This window comes from Trachypithecus francoisi, unplaced genomic scaffold (genome assembly GCF_009764315.1).
Source record: "Trachypithecus francoisi isolate TF-2019V2 unplaced genomic scaffold, Tfra_2.0 Lachesis_group19, whole genome shotgun sequence".
Lineage (NCBI taxonomy): Eukaryota > Metazoa > Chordata > Mammalia > Primates > Cercopithecidae > Trachypithecus > Trachypithecus francoisi.
The window spans coordinates 45,013,641-45,031,180 of record NW_022681464.1 but is presented as its reverse complement, the minus strand read 5'-3'; positions in this window follow the sequence as shown (position 1 = coordinate 45,031,180).

The following is a 17,540-nucleotide window of genomic DNA, read 5'->3' as shown; positions in this document are numbered from 1 at the left end:
TTTTATGTGATATTTACATACACATTGTATTTACTGTATCACTCAATGTAGTGATCTCACTCTTGAGAATTGATTTCATCGAATCCTCACTACATGTCGGGGGAAAAGAAATATCAGCTTATAGAAATACTAGAGTAGAGAGAATTTCTGTCTGGTATGAGCCATAACTCTTAGAAAAGGGACACCCTTGCCCTCTGGCCAGTTTGCAGTACCTTGCAAGGGGGCATGTGAGCATACTGGAGGGGTGGCCTGGTGGGTTGTGTATTAGCTTGTTTTCACATTGCTGATAAAGACATACCTGAGACTGGACAATTTACAAAAGAAAGAGGTTTAATTGGACTTACAGGTCCAGTGGCTGGGGAAGCCTTACAATCGTGGCAGAAGGCAAAGAGGAACAAGTCACATCTTACATGGATGGCAGCAGGCAAAGAGAGAGTGAAGAAGACATAAAAGTGGAAACCCCTGATAAAACCATCAGATCTTGTGAGATGTATTCACTACCATGAGAACAGTATGGGGGAAACTGCCTCCATGATTCAATTATCTCCCACTGGGTCCCTCCACAACACGTGGGAATTACGGGAGTACAATTCAAGATGCGATTTGGGTGGGGACACAGAGTCAATCCATATCGTGGTGGGTGGGTGCCAGCTGGGCCTCGACAAGTTTTAGGAGAAGTGGAATAAACATGTTATTCAGTGCTTTGATTATAGAGACAAAAATGCTCTGTCTGTCTAATAACATCCCCCTGCCCACCCTGCAAGGTGGGCCCTGCTGCCTGCAATGCTGGTGAGACCAGACTTGTCAAGGCATTCTCATAAGTGTCTCTGTTAAAATGCAGACGTCTGACTGTAGAGTCAGATGTTAACCCCCAACACGTGTTATCAAGGGACCATGGACTGTTTATCAGATTCATGGTTAGAGGGTAGGAGAGGAAAGAAACAGTGGAAGTTTCCAAAGCAAGGGTCATGAGCGGCGCCTCCTTGGTCTCAGTTCAAGGGAGCCGTAGTGGGCTCTGCAGACACCCTGAGGTGAGAGGGTAAGTGGGAGGTGGCATGGCCGCAGCGGGGGAGCACCGCCTGTGCAGAGCAGGAGTGGGGATGACAATAAAGGGAACCAGGAGGGACCTGAGCTGTGGATGAGATGCAGATCTGGCAGTCACTGGAAATGCAGAGAAAAGGGATTTAGGAACAACAGAATGGACAGGAGTATGTGGATACCCAGGCACCTATTCTTTCGGCCACGACCCTGTCACTCAGGTCTCCTCTGCAGCCCCTGTCCCAGTCTCTGCTGGTTGGGGTAACTCCTCTCCATTTCATGGGTTGGGCTGCCCTGGGATTGCTGTCACCACATGCGTGGAGGCGTCAGAGCTCCTTGATCACATGGGCTTGCCCTCCGGCGGGGTCGGGTCCTGGGGGCGTTGGCAGCCCGCAGAGTATACAGCATGGTCCTTGTCCACAGTGAGGGTCACTCAGCCCAGCCATGATGCAGAGGGAGGTGACACTGAAAAATCTCATGTCATCCCAAATGACATGAAGAAGTCAAGCTTCTCAATGACCCCACACCTGCATCCCTGGGAGCTTCTGGGAGCCATGCCCGACCCATGGACAGGGCTTTCTGAATCCCTGGCACTGAGTCTTGTGGCCTGTGGACTGAGAAAAGGCCCCAGGCTTCCTGGCTTGCGGGGCTAATTTTCTTGGCATTTTCTTTATTATTTCTTCATCTGGTTCCCATGGAAGGCTGGGAACGGCTTCCTTGTGAGCGTGGGCTGGATCGCCTCCGGGGATGTCAGGTCACCTGAAAGCTGCTGCCGCCTCCAGCACCTGAGAAAGGGAAGGGGGAGAGGGTTCACTCCCAGTCATTGAACAAGCTGCCTGCTCCCCAGCGTACTGGCTGAAAGAAAACCTTTTCTGAACAGGCCCAGACTGCCTCACACTGCAGTTCAATTATCCACGAAACGAAGGGGACTTCTAGAGATGAGGACATTTCTAGAGGCTTCTCCAGCAGCAGGCTGGCGGGCTCTGCTCCCCAACAGCGTCCTGAGATGCCAACAGGGTGTCGCTGGGAGTGGGGCTCCTCTGGGATGTACCCCAGCGGTGTGGGTCCTTCCTACACAGCTCACTTGGCAGCAACCTCTCCAGCTGCTTATTTTATCACTTACCTGTTTTCTCAAGAGCTACCTGATGAGGCACCGGACAAGGGGAGGCAAAAAGAAATTCAATGAAGAACAAGATGCTTTTAAAATAAGGAAGAGGAATGAGACCATCTGTAGTGCCAAGGGACACTGTGATACCGTAGCGGTGTGAGCAGCAGCTCTGGGCTCCACAACCCTGTTACAGATTCCCCATCTGCCACTCCCAGGCTGTGGGACTTCACTCTTCTTTGTTGCTGTTTTTAAATTTGAGGTAGACTTCTTATAGGCATAGCTGGGATTTCCGCCCAGGTCTGCACGTGTCCAGGCAGAACCTTTGTTACAAGACCACAAAGCTAGAGCTGTCACCAGCCAAAGGTCCTGATGATGACACTCAGGACAGCGGCAGCTTCAACTCTGTTTATGAAATTTTCCAGTTTTCACAGCCCAACTTCCCAGACAGTGACTAGGAAAAGTCTAGTTTGCCCATAACTGAGGGAGTTCTTGGATTGGGACTTTGATTTTTTGGTGTTTTTCAATAAATATGTGTCCTTTTAAAAATAAATTTAACCTCAAAAGTTAGGTCTTATTTTCTCTCATTCAATAAATGTGGAAGCTAAAAATCTGAAGTTAAACAACCAGTTCAGTTGTACATATAAAGCCACCTTGTCCTAAGCCTATTCCACAAATCCTTCATTTGTTAGAATCCATCCGTCTAAATAACTATTTGTTTAAAAAATTTGGAGAAGAATGAAAATCACAAGTACAAACCATTACCTTAGTGAATCACAAAGTATCCACATCTGGGAAAATCTTTCAGGGCATCGTGAGAGCAGCGATGATGATGTCTGCAATGTGCTTGGCCCTTCATACATGTCGGATCCAGTTTACTTTCGGGAACATCCATCATCACCGCTGGAATCCAGACACACGCCGTGAAACGTATGAGAGCACTTAAATGGGACAGGCCGGGTGCGTGGCTCGCGCATGTCATCCTAGCACTTTGGGAGGCTGAGGCGAGTGGATCATTTGAACTCAGGAGTTCAAGACCAGCCTGGGCAACGTGGAGAAATCCTGCCTCTACAGAAAATATTAAAAAATTAGCCAGGGTGTGGTGGCATGTGCCTGGAGTTCCTGCTGCTTGAAAGGGTTGAGGTGTGAGGATCGCTTGAGCCTAAGAGGTTGAGGCTGCAGTGAGCCAAGATCACGCCACTGCACTCCAGCCTAAGCGACAAAGTGAGACTCTACTAAAAAAAAAAAAAAAAAAATCCACGTTTAAAAGGGATAAAACAAAGGAAAAAAATGGGATGACAGACATCCAGCCTAACAAGCCCTTCTTACAGGCATCCTGGCTCTTCTTACTCTTTGCTTACCTTCCCTTGTGGCCGCTCCTCACACCCAGGCGTCTTCTTGTGGGCCCCGCCCTGCCGTGTCCATCTATTCCAGGGTTCACTAATCTGGGGACCTGGCTCCCGTCCCTGTCAACACTTTCCCTACTTCATCTGGGCACATGAGAAGGGGCCCTGCTGTTGCCCACCCCAGTGGACAAGGAGAAGATGTTGTGTGCAATGGGAGTGCTTTCTGAACATCCTTTTAATGGCCTACCCGCTTTTAATCACTAAGAAGAAAAAATTAATCCTGACAGTAGAAAATGGTGTTTATCAAGCGCCTATTGCCTGCCAGGGCACACACTGGCACGCCTCACGAGCTAAGTCCTCTCAGCTCTACTTTACAAACGCGGAGACTGGAGACAGGAGAACATAGTTTGCCCAAGATGTGCAAGATGTTCTCTCCTTTTTCCATCTTCTTCGAAGCCAGGTTCGCTGAGTTGGTCAGGGGAGACAGGGCAGCTCCTGCTATTCCATTCACCTGGCAGACTCTGTCCCTCATCTGTGATCTGGAGGAAAAGTCTCTAATACGAATACATTTTAAAGATTAACGCCCAAACAAAAATCGACTTAAAGATATTCTCACAGAAATGAAGCCATGCAGGACTTGGACCCGTTCAGTCTGAGTCTGTGATTTCCTGCATCCTCACATTGCTCTGTGAGTCATAACCACACATCAGTAGAAGGTGGCCCATCACTGGGATGCTCCTCAGTACAGAAGTCCTGCCCACTGAGCTGGGCACGGTGGCTCACACCTAGAATCCTGGCAGGAGAACACCTTGAGGCCAAGAGTTTGAGACCAGTCTGGACAATATAGTGAGACTCCATCATTACAAAAACTGTAAAACATATCTAGACATGGTGGTATGGGCCTGTAGTCCCAATTACTTGGGAGGCTGAGATGGGAGGATCAGTTTAACCCTAAAGTTGAAGGCTGCAGTGAGCCATGATTGCGCCACTGTACTCCAGCCTGGGCAACAAAGCAAAACCTAAATTCAAAAAAAAAAAAAAAAAAAAAAAGGTCTGCACACCATTGCCTCTCCGTTTCCTGCCCTACCTCGAGTCACACAGTCACCTGCTGGGGACAAGACTTAGAGCAGGGGAACAGGAGAAAGAAGCAACGCTCTCCCAAGTGAGTGGTAGCAACGATGGACTTGAACCCTATTATTTTTGTGTTGCTATCTTGTGTGCAAGCTTAGAACCAGCTGTAAATGGTGGGAACTAGCCCCAGGATTGTCTACTGAGGATTTCAGGGAAACATGTCTCCATGGACGACTCGCTTCAGGGGGAAGCCGTGGACTGGGAAGTCAAATGAGACACCACTCTTACTGACTCCATTTCTGCAAGCACATGTCAGCTTCCTTCTTTGCAGTCTCACTTCTACTCATCTAGCCCAGGCCTCAGGGAGCTCTCACCTGGTTGCTGGTGAAATCCCGACCTTCCTTCACCCTGCCCTCCACACCAGGGTCTCTGCCTGCTCTCCTCCTTCGATGTTGCTCCTGCCAGGCCTGCATGCCATGGGTCAAGCAGCTGCTGTCTCTCTTGGCTTTTGGCCTTCTATCCGGGGCACGGCCTTGTGATCCTCATGGGGAGAACCAAACTATAGTATTTGGTCTGGGGACAATGGACATAAGTCAATATTTTAGAGGGGGGAATCCTTTTTGACACTCCTCAGATTCTAGTGGTTACAATTCACCCTGCACCAATACAGAAAGCCAATTCTTTCCCTAAAAGGAAGAGATCTTTGCCCTCAGAATGTTGTCCTCGAAGAGGCTGGTTTGAGTCACACTATTTTCTGAGTAGCTTGCCCCTTTTCCAACCCCCGCTCATGTGCCCTACTTTATACTTCAATGTTGATTGGTTGGTTGACTGTCTTGTTCTTCTACTTTAAACAGCATGCTTTGTTCCGCTGCAGTCTGTGCGACAGAGTTCGCATGGTACCTTGCGGACAGAATGGCCCCCAGCTGGGAGGTCCAGGTGCACAGTCACAAGGAGCTTCTTAAGGACCCTGGGTGCTTCATAGAGATGGCAAAATGAAACTCAAAAGAAATGAGCGTGGGTTACACTTTTTCCAGACTTTGTGTCCAAATGCATGCTTTTTGAATTGGTCTACATATTAAACAACCGACAAAACAAAAGGAAGGATGGCAATGCCTGAGCCTTGAGCGCTACGCCTTTCCTGAGGTGCCCTCCCATGACCAGAGCCCTGCAGACCCCAGGAGGGTCCCTGAAAGTAGGTTATGTGAATTTCCCTGTGACACCAGCCAGAGTGGACACCGCCAGGCCTGGCAGAGCGTAGGGAGAAATTCAGCCCTGGTGTTCTCTTCTCTTTCCATCTTCTTCAAACCCAGGTTCGCTAAGATGGTCAGGGGAGATGTGGTAGCTCCTGCTATTCCATTCACCTGACAGACTCTGTCCCTCATCTGTGATCTGGAGAAAAAGTCTCTAATACGAGTACACATTAAAGATGAACACCCAAACAAAAATCGACTTAAAGACATTCTCACAGAACAGACATATTCTTCCACTACCACCATTCTCCTATCATCCCACCAGCCTTGCACCATGGGCTTGAATCTGCTCTTTAGTGAAAAGAGCATAGCTCTCTGTACTGGGTCCTTCTGTGACTTTTTCAACTTGGAAACGTCAAGAGTTTTTCATGGAACTGTACAGGTTAAACCTGGGGAATTTAGGTAAATGCATTCTTCCCACCAGGGATGTTTTTCTTTTTAACTTTGTGGACTAACAGGTTCTAATTTCCATCACAGCAGCATTTCTTAAAAAGTGATATTAATATCATTATGCAGGTGTATGAATTCATTTTAAAGGTTGTGTATATATTCGAACATATTGTAGCAGGTCTATTTTTCAGAATCACATCATCTTGCGTACAAAAGTGTGACCTTCTATCTGTCTAGTTGAGCTGAACTTTTATCTTGAGCCCCCATTCTGCCTAATACTGGAAAATGTAATCCAGTCAATTCCAGGTTTTAGCGTTGATTAAGAATATAAGGACTCTAGACATAACGCAGTGCTTATGTACGTTGATGCAGTGCTTATGTATGCAAACACTGTAACAAAAACAGGCTTAGATCAACTCTAGGGACGCAACAGAACACGTTTCCCTTCTGAGGGAGTTCTTCATCATTCACGTTTGAGAAGCACAGGGCTAGCAAGCATTAGCAAGCTGGGTAGTGCTAGTAATGGAAACGCCTTGCTCTTAACGTCCCAGGCTATTTTTGTTAAGTATTTTGAGGACACTTAATGACTACGCTCTTAGGATTTGGGGTGGGGAGCCTCCGAAGCCTGCGGGTTCTTGCTCCACACCCACATTCCTGCCCTCCAGGGACATGGTGTGTGCACACGTGCACTGCGTGTTTTGTGTGGCGTGCCTAGCAAGGGACCCCGGGCGGAGACCTTGGCCACGGAGCAGAAAACCCAGCACCAGGGAATGGCGGGTGGGGCGCACTCCATGGAGACCTTTTGCTAGGTCACAGGAGACACGAGGGACAAACAGTCCCCTCTCTAAGTGGTTCCCACATTACATCTGCTTCTCCTCTCACCAGCCTGGAAGGGTTGTTTTGCTCAGATTTATGTGTTCTGGGCTTTGGAAAATGTTTCTAATTGTTCAAATTTCTTGTGAGAACCCCTGATTGCCTGTGTGTCCCTCTCTGCCCAGCTGTTCCATCGATGTCTGTGTTTATAGGTTGCTGCCATTGTGTCTTTACACATTTTATTTGTGTTGACTTTCTTTCTCTCTCTTCTTAAGGCCATAAGTCCCTTAAAGATCAGTTTCCCTCTTTTTCTTTTTTCTTTTTTTTTTTTGAGGCAGGGTCTCACTGTGTTGCCCAGGCTGGAGTGCAGTGGCATGATCATGGCTCACTGCAGCCTTGACTTCCTGGGCTCAGGTGATTCTCCCACCTCAATCTCCTGAGTAGCTGGGACTATAGGTAGAGGCATGTGCCACTAGGCCAGGCTATTTGTGTGTGTGTGTGTGAATTTCTTTTTTTTTTTTTGGGAGACACAGGGTTTGGTCATTTTACCCAAACTGGTCTTGAACACGTGGGCTCAAGTGATTCTCCCACCTCGGCCTCTCAGTATTGGAATTACAGGATGAGCCACAGTGCCTGGTCCCACTTTTTCTATTTTTAGAAAACTGCATACTATAAGAGTTAAGCGATGGCTTAGCACGCTATTAAACAACCTATTTCTTAGGGGAAACTATCATTATAACCTTCAAAGTATTTAAAATTTGGACATTCAAAAACTCCCTAGAATTAACAAACTCGAACATTCGAACAAATAGTTCAAGGGAGAGGGCGGGTCTGTTTCTATAACAATTACATACTTGGAGTAACGCACCTACTTTTTGGACTTCCTGGCCTGTGGGTGGGGAAGAGGCCCCTGGGTTGACCATCACCACCATTTTCCCTCAACCCCCAGCAGGCCAGCACCACAGCTTCTTTCAGTTCTTCAGTAGAAAGGCACAGAGCAGAGCCCTTCCTTTCTTCAGTGACATTTCTCACCTTAGAAATATCAAGTATTTCTCATGGAATCCTATAGGTTAAAAATGTGACTTTTTACAAAAATTTAAGTTCTCCCAGGTTGACATCACACTAAACAGATTAGAACCAGCTTTGATGTGTGATAAGGTAAGATCGAGGCTTGGGAAGTTCAAGGGAGCCATATTCAGGAAGCAGCACAATTCTTTTCAAAAAATAGGGACTGAGCTCTTACTGGATTATTTTTGTAAAGGGCATTTCTAAGATGAAATATAACAGGGACCTTTTCCGGACACTGATAATTTTGGGGAGTTAGAAGAATATAAAAAGCAACTTGCCAAGCAATAAAGAATGAAATAAGTTCTACAAAGCAAGTCACATTGTGAGAAGAGTTACAATGACAAGCCACCTTGCAGCTCGGGGGTCAGGGCTCAAATAAGCTTAGGAAGTAGACAGCTCATTTTACGACAAAGTCTCATTCACAGATTGTTTTTATCTTGAGCAACAAACCAAAGTTTATCACTGTGTGGGGAGGGGGAATTTCATACCATCCTTGGGTAGAAAAATCACCAAAATGTTTTAGGAACATGGAAAAGAAGGAAAGAGGCCTCGGGTGACCTGTAAGTGTCTCATATGTGACACCGCAGCTCCATTCAGAGCACAGGAGGGCGCAGAAATGCCTGGGGATGGTTATCACTCAGGAATGTGTCTGGCTGAGGTCCACAGCAGGATGGCAGACCATCCAGATGATCACCTTAAAGTGTTAAAAAGCAAATATTCCACATTTCTGTACAATGAATGATTTCAGCACCTGTTTAAGCACTATACTGAATACTTCATGGGAAATCCAAAGAAACCGATAGTAAGGCTTGGATTCCCAGTGTCTTTGACTAAATCTAAAGAATTATCCCAGACAGGAAATGGTTTTTACTCAAAGGACTCTTCTTATGGCAGGACCGCAGGCAACTCAAATCATCTAGACTCTGGTCCTCAGTGTGGAGGGCCCAGGAGCTAGCAGTTAGCAGCACCCCCAGCAAAAGTCAGACTCCTGACGCTGGACTCACACTATCCCACCTCGAGACAGAGAGACTGCTCTGCAGCCCAAACCAGCAAAGCATCGTCACTCTGAGGAAGACTCTTTCTGTGGATTGGACTGTCATCCAAGGTGCACCTGCCAAGTAGGAAGGGACTGGGAGAGAGAAGCTGTGGTCAGAAGGTTGCTTAGAAATAGTGGATTTAAAGAAAGGAGAAGTGGGTTGCCTTGAATATCTTGCAGCCAGGTAGCTGCTGGTCAGAGAGCTCCTGTCCTCCAGTGCTGCATCTCCCTTCCTGGACAGCTACTCCTCTCCATCTTTCCTATTTTCTCTATCCCATTGGCTTATCTAATAAGAGAGCTTTTCTTTAGCTTGGTCCGTACATTGGTTAATTAAACTAGAACTAGCTGCTAATCACATTGGCCTTGGAGATACTCATTTCCTTCATTTATTATTGATATGATTATTTTCCAGTTCCTGGCAAGGCAGCAGTAGGGGAAAGGGGGTGTGTAGGATATCTACTAACATCCTTATCATTATTATAATTTTTTTTTTTGAGATGGAGTTTCGCTCTTGTTGTCCAGGTTGGAGTGCAGTGGCGCGATCTCAGCTCCTGGGTTCAAGTGATTCTCCTGCCTCAGTGTCCTGAGTAGCTGGGATTACAGGCGCCTTCCACTACATCTAGCTAATTTTTTTGTATTTTCAGTCGAGACAGGGTTTCACCATATTGGCCAGGCTGATCTCGAACTCCTCACCTCAGGTGATCCACCCTGCTCGGCCTCCCAAAGTGCTGGGATTACAGGCGTGAGCCACTGCGCCCAACCCGCACTAACATTCTTATAGTTCATATACTTCTACAACCTCACTGGGGACACAAGTCCTACGCAAGCATCATTTATACTCATCCTCGCGAGAGTAAAGCTCGCTTGCACACATACTGTCTCATGAATCCTCACAAAAACTTCGTAGACAAGGAAGCTGTTTTTTTCTTTTTTCTTTCTTTTATTTTTTGGCCTGCTCTGTGTTGCTCTCTCAGTTGCTTTACATTTCTCATCTCATTTAATCCTTGCCCAATGCAGCCAGGCCAATATCACTTTCCTAGTTTACATCTGGGAAAACGGAAGCAGTGGGGCTTGCCATGTCTTCACTAACAGCAGACGGGTGGTAAAAAGCCTGCGTTAAAGACAGATGGAATGCTCTCGACTCTAAGTCCAGGGATTTCCCAGCTCTTCTCACGAAAACAGATCTAATAAGGAACAACAGAGGAACAATCATAAGACAACAGAGGAATAGGCCAAAAAGTGTGGGTCTTTACCAGAAGGAGCAGGAGTGCTTGGGACAGGGAAGGCAGGGGAGTCAAACTCTCAAAGTTCAGCAACAAATGCCGATGGTAAAAAATTTACAAACATGATGTCTGAGATTTTAATTTCCGATTCCATCCTTTTTCCAAATAAGCATCTAGGAGGAGTTGAGATGCAAATGGTCATTTTGGATGTTGTATGAATTTGCCTGTTGCCTGTCTTCAGACGGTGAAATTATCTTAATTACTATTCTTTTCCCCCAAACCCAGGGCTTATCTTTACTTAAGTTAGACAAAAACCGAATTGTACTTAGCAGAAAATGGCCCTTCTCTGTTTCTTTGAGCCCAAATTAATCTGGTCATTGGCCTGTGGTCCAGTGTTCCGGAGGCCAGAGAGGCAAGCTTTCTCCTTTCCTCACTACAGAGCATCTCGGAGGAGAGGGGCTGGTTTTGCTGGCGGGCGGGGCAGTGTCCAGGTGAGCAATGCACAGGCCTCGACTTTCCCTGAGTGCAGCAGACCCCTCCGGGTGGGCCCTTTCTCCAGAGTGCCACTTGGCAGGTGTCTCCTAGTCCACCAGCACCTAACGAGAATCGGGAGACCATGGGAAGCTTTTCGGCTCTGTGTAGGGTTTGCAAGGACTGCTGATAGGGTGGGTGAGTGACCCAGTGGACAGTTCAAGAGATGAAAGGAAGGCTTTCGGATTAAATAAGATTTAGGAAATAAAAGGATTAGCAGGGCACAAAAGCTAGATTTACGGGCTTATTTAGCCAGTGCAGCATAGCATGCTGGGACTTGGGCATCCAGAAAGAGATAAAAGGAACTAACTCAGGAGGTCTCCGGGCAGCAGAGACAGCAGAGTCCCCCACCTCCAAGCCAGCTAAATCTTCTGATAATTGAAAACAGGCCAGAAAGGGATATTCCCCACTAATAATTCTGACTCTTCCACCAAGCAATAAGAAGAGATACAATGACAAGCCACCTCGCAGATTCGGGGTCAGGACTCAAATAAGCTTAGGAAGTAGACAGCTCATTTTATGACAAAGTCTTATTCACAGATCGTTTTTATCTTGAGCAACAAACCAAAGTTTATCATTGTGTGTGGAGGGGGAATTTCATATCATTCTTGGGTAGCAAAAATCACAAAGCTATCCTTCCGTACTGGTATCTTTGCTCAGTATTTCTCTTCTCCCAGACTGTGGAACCAGAAACCCCAAGGCTTGAAGAAGGGCTGTCAGAGCCTATCTGGTCTAACGGGCCCTGGGAAGTGGGTGCCCTCGCCAAGGCTCTCTGACATAGGCCAGGACCCTCATGGTCAGGGGCAGGGCAGTGTGCTCCAGAGACAAGCTGTCATGATCACTCAAATTCAATAGTTTTTCACAAAATCACAGAACTTTATTCTCTTAGTTTACAGATAAAGAGACTGAGGCCAACAAAGGTGAAGATATTTGCCTAAATAACACAGCTTATTTGCAGAAGAGTTAACAAGTGTTGTTGGGTGAGTACTATTTTAGCTATATTGTGTGATTTTTTTGTACCAGAGAACTTGCAAAAATCAGGGTCAGATGGCCAACAAGATAATGGGTCATTAGGACATAAAAATTAGGTAAAATCAAGGCAATCAGAAATTTTCATCAAATTAACTTTTAATCAAAAATTAAAGGACTTTTAAGGTTGAGGAGAAATAAATATTCTCAATAGATTTTCAGAAAAATACAATCTAAAAATGTTGATTTAAGTAACTATTAAGTATTTGATGCTTTAAATTTTTCTGAAAAGAGATCAGGTTTTTAATGGCCTAAATTCCTTGTTCAGAACAAATTAATCCATGTAGTTGGGCTAAACACTTAACCTCTTGGGTGTCAGCTTGATCTTTTGTAAAATGAGTGCTGAAGAGATGAGTAGTTTTCCATAGCCATGTTTTGCCATTCTACAAAACTTTATTGTTGACCATTGTTATGGGCTGAAATGGGTTCCCCTCCCCTCAAAATTCATACATTTCATTCTGAGTCAGTATCTCAGAATGAAAGAGGTAATTATGTTAAAATGAGCTCATTAGAGTGTATCGTAATCCGATATCACTGGTGTCCTTATAAGGGGAGGGATTAGGAATCAGAAAATGCAAAAAAGAAAGACCACATGAGGATAAGCAAGAAGGCAGCCATCTAAAGCCAAGGAAAGGGGCCTCAGAAGAAACCAACCCTGCTGGAACCTTGATCTTGAACTTCCGGCTTCCAGAATGGTAGGAAAACAAAAATCTATTGTTTAAGCACCTGGTCTGTGGCACATTGTTATGGCAGCCCTAGGGAACCAAAACAATCATAAACTGAAAACAGCTATCGTTTATTGCATGCTAACTAGGATAAGACTGTACACGTATTCCATTTAATCATCTCACCATCTTCATGAAGTAGGTGCCATTACAACACTCACTTCTCATATTAGGAGAGGGAGGTTTATCAGCACTCGGCTCGGCACGGTGGCTCACACCTGTAATCCCAGCGCTTTGGGACGCCAAGGCAGGCAGAACACCTGATTTGAGACCAGCCTGGCCAACATGGTGAAACCCTGTCTCTACTAAAAATACAAAAAAAGTACCCGGGTGTGGTGGCAGGCACCTGTAATCCCAGCTACTTGGAAGGGCGAGGCAGGAGAACTGTTTGAACCCAGCAGGAGGAGGTTGCAGAGAGCGAGGTCGTGCCATTGCACTCCAGCCTGAGCAACAAGAACAAAACTCCATCTCAAAAAACAAAACAAAACAAAAACAAAAAAACCCCCACCACTATTCACCACTGTTCTATACTGTTTCAAAAACACTAAACATTCTAAAATATAAAAATGATTAGTCTGGTAGATGATAAACTAATTGGTATCTTAAACATAGCCCTAACATTCTGTTGTTGGTTTATTGATTATAACATGAAAGTAGAATTAATATGAGGTTATTCAATCACTTCTCAGATACCTGGTTTGACATATTTAATCTATAATTATATATATTTATTACTAAAGTATCTGTATAGAAAGTGTATTGAACTGTTTCTGGGTGGGCTGGTGAATATGATTGGCAGATGATCTAGTATAAGACATAAGCAAATTGACAAGGCCGATTGACATGCACACATTAGTTTGGTCATTGCCAACATTGTGCAGCACCCCATCCCTCACAAATGCTTTCATGCTTAACTAAAGTTCTTGTACAATCTGTACAAGTGTATATTTTATTAAGGGCAATACATGACATAAAAACGTAACACTTCTCTTTAAAAAGAGAATAAGAACGCATTTATTACTTAATTTGAATAAAGTTTGTTTACTTGGAAAGAAGAGTTTTCAAAAGATTATTAGTTTATAGTCTTAAATGGACAATTCTTTTTTTTTATTATACTTTATGTTCTAGGGTACATGTGCACAACAGGCAGGTTTGTTACATATGTATACATGTGCCATGTTGATGTGCTGCACCCATTAACTCGTCATTTACATTAGGTATATCTCCTAACGCTATCCCTCCCCCCTCCCCCCACCCTACAACAGGCCCCTGTGTGTGATGTTCCCCTTCCAAGTGTTCTCATTGTTCAATTCCCATCTATGAGTGAGAACATGCGGTGTTTCATTTTCTGTTCTTCTGATAATTTGCTGAGAATGATGGTTTCCAGCATCATCTATGTCCCTGCAAAGGACATGAACTCATCCTTTTTTATGATTGCATAATATTCTGTGGTGTATATGTGCCACATTTTCTTAATCCAGTCTGCCACTGATGGACATTTGAGTTGGTTCCAAGTCTTTGCTATTGTGAATAGTGCTACAATAAAGATACATGTGCATGTGTCTTTATAGCAGCATGATTTATAATCCTTTGGGTATATACCCAGTAATGGGATGGCTGGGTCAAATGGTATTTCTAGTTCTAGATCCTTGAGGAATATCCACACTGTCTTCCACAATGGTTGAACTAGTTTACAGTCCCACCAACAGTGTAAAAGTGTTCCTATTTCTCCACATCCTCTCCAGCACCTGTTGTTTCCTGACTTTTTAATGATCACCATTCTAACTGGTGTGAGATGGTATCTCATTGTGGTTTTGATTTGCATCTCTCTGATAGCTAGTGATGACGAGCATTTTTTTATGTGTCTGTTGGCTGCATAAATGTCTTCTTTTGAGAAGTGTCTGTTCATATCATTTGCCCACTTTTTGATGGGGTTGTTTTTTTCTTGTAAATTTGTTTGAGTTCTTTGTAGGTTCTGGATATTAGCCTTTTGTCAGATGAGTAGATTGCAAAAATTTTCTCCCATTCTGTAGGTTGCCTGTTCACTCTGATGGTAGTTTCTTTTGCTGTGCAGAAGCTCTTTAGTTTAATTAGATCCCATTTGTCAATTTTGGCTTTTGTTGCCATTGCTTTTGGTGTTTTAGACATGAAGTCCTTGCCTATGCCTACGTCCTGAATGGTATCGCCTAGGTTTTCTTCTAGGGTTTTTATGGTTTTAGGTCTAACATTTAAGTCTCTAATCCATCTTGGATTAATTTTTGTATAAGGTGTAAGGAAGGGATCCAGTTTCAGCTTTCTACTTATGGCTAGCCAATTTTCCCAGCACCATTTATTAAATAGGGAATCCTTTCCCCATTTCTTGTTTTTGTCAGGTTTGTCAAAGAGCAGATGGTTGTAGATGTGTGGTATTATTTCTGAGGGCTCTATTCTGTTCCATTCGTCTGCATCTCTGTTTTGGTACCAGTACCATGCTGTTTTGGTTACTGTAGCCTTGTAGTATAGTTTGAAGTCAGGTAGCGTGATGCCTCCAATTTTGTTCTTTTGGCTTAGGATTGTCTTGGCAATGCAGGCTCTTTTTTGGTTCCATATGAACTTTAAAGTACCTTAAAGTTCCAAAAAATTGGAACTTTTTTCCAATTCTGTGAAGAAAGTCATTGGTAGCTTAATGGGGATGGCATTGAATCTATAAATTACCTTGCGGAGTATGGTCATTTTCACGATATTGATTCTTCCTATCCATGAGCATGGAATGTTCTTCCATTTGTTTGTGTCCTCTTTTATTTTGTTGAGCAGTGGTTTGTAGTTCTCCTTGAAGAAGTCCTTAACATCACTTGTAAGTTGGATTCTTAGGTATTTTATTCTATTTGAAGCAATTGTGAATGGGAGTTCACTCATGATTTGGCTCTCTGTCTGTTACTGGTGTGTAAGAATGCTTGTGATTTTTGCACATTGATTTTGTATCCTGAGACTTTGCTGAAGTTGTTTATCAGCTTAAGGAGATTTTGGGCTGAGATGATGGGGTTTTCTAAATATACAGTCATGTCATCTGCAAACAGGGACAATTTGACTTCCTCTTTTCCTAATTGAATACCATTTATTTCTTTCTCCTGCCTGATTGCCCTGGCCAGAACTTCCAACACTATGTTGAACAGGAGTGGTGAGAGAGGGCAACCCTGTCTTGAGCCAGTTTTCAGAGGGAATGCTTCCAGTTTTTGCCCATTCAGTATGATATTGGGTGTGGGTTTTTCATAAATAGCTCTTATTATTTGGAGATATGTTCTATTAATACCTAATTTATTGACCATTTTTAGCATGAAGGGCTGTTGAATTTTGTCAAAGGCCTTTTCTGCATCTGTTGAAATAATCATACGGTTTTTGTCTTTGGTTCTGTTTGTATGCTGGATTATGTTTATTGATTTGCATATATTGAACCAGCCTTGCATCCCAGGTATGAAGCCCACTTGATCATGGTGGATAAGCTTTTTGATGTGCTGCTGGATTCAGTTTGCCGTATTTTATTGAGGAGTTTTGCATCGATGTTCATCAGGGATATTGTTCTAAAATTCTCTTTTTTTGTTGTGTCTCTGCCAGGCTTTGATATCAGGTTGATGCTGGCCTCATAAAGTGATTGGAATAGTTTCAAAAGGAATGGTATCATGTCCTCCTTGTACCTCTGGTAGAATTCGGCTGTGAATACATCTGGTCCTGGACTTTTTTTGGTTGGTAGGCTATTAATTATTGCCTCAATTTCAGAGCCTGCTATTGGTCTATTCAGGGATTCAACTTCTTCCTGGTTTAGTCTTGGGAGAGTGTGTGTGTCCAGGAATTTATCCATTTCTTCCAGGTTTTCTAGTTTATTTGCATAGAGGTGTTTATAGTATTCTCTGATGGTAGTTTGTATTTCTGTGGGGTTGGTGGTGATATCCCCTTTACCATTTTTTGTTGCGTCTACTTGATTCTTCTCTCTTTTCTTCTTTATTAGTCTTGATAGCAGTCTATCAAATTTGTTGATCTTTTCAAAAAACCAGCTCCTGGATTCATTGATTTTTTTGAAGGGTTTTTTGTCTCCTTCAGTTCTGCTCTGATCTTAGTTATTTCTTGCCTTCTGCTAGCTTTTGAATGTGTTTGCTCTTGCTTCTCTAGTTCTTTTAATTGTGATCTTAGAGTGTCAATTTTAGATCTTTCCTGCTTTCTCTTGTGGGCATTTAGTGCTATACATTTCCCTCTACACACTGCTTTAAATGTGTCCCAGAGATTCTGGTATGTTGTATCTTTGTTCTCATTGGTTTCAAAGAACATCTTTATTTCTGCCTTCATTTCGTAATGTACCCAGTAGTCATTCAGGAGCAGGTTGTTCAGTTCCCATGTAGTTGAGCAGTTTTGATTGAGTTTCTTAGTCCTGAGTTCTAGTTTGATTGCACTGTGGTCTGAGAGACAGTTTGTTATAGTTTCTTTTCTTTTACATTTGCCGATGAGTGCTTTACTTCCAACTATGTGGTCAGTTTTGGAATAAGTGCGATGTGGTACTGAGAAGAATGTATATTCTGTTGATTTGGGGTGGAGAGTTCTGTAGATGTCTATCAGGTCTGCTTGGTGCAGAGTTGAGTTCAATTCCTGGATATCCTTGTGAACTTTCTGTCTGGTTGATCTGTCTAATGTTGACAGTCGGGTGTTCAAGTCTCCCATTATTATTGTGTGGTAGTCTAAGTCTCTTTGTAAGTCTCTAAGGACTTGCTTTATGAATCTGGGTGCTCCTGTATTGGGTGCATATATATATTTAGGTTAGTTAGCTCTTCTTGTTGAATTGATCCCTTTACCATTAAGTGATGGCCATCTTTGTCTCTTTTGATCTTTGTTGGTTTAAAGTCTGTTTTATCAGAGACTAGGATTGCAACCCCTGCCTTTTTTTTGTTTT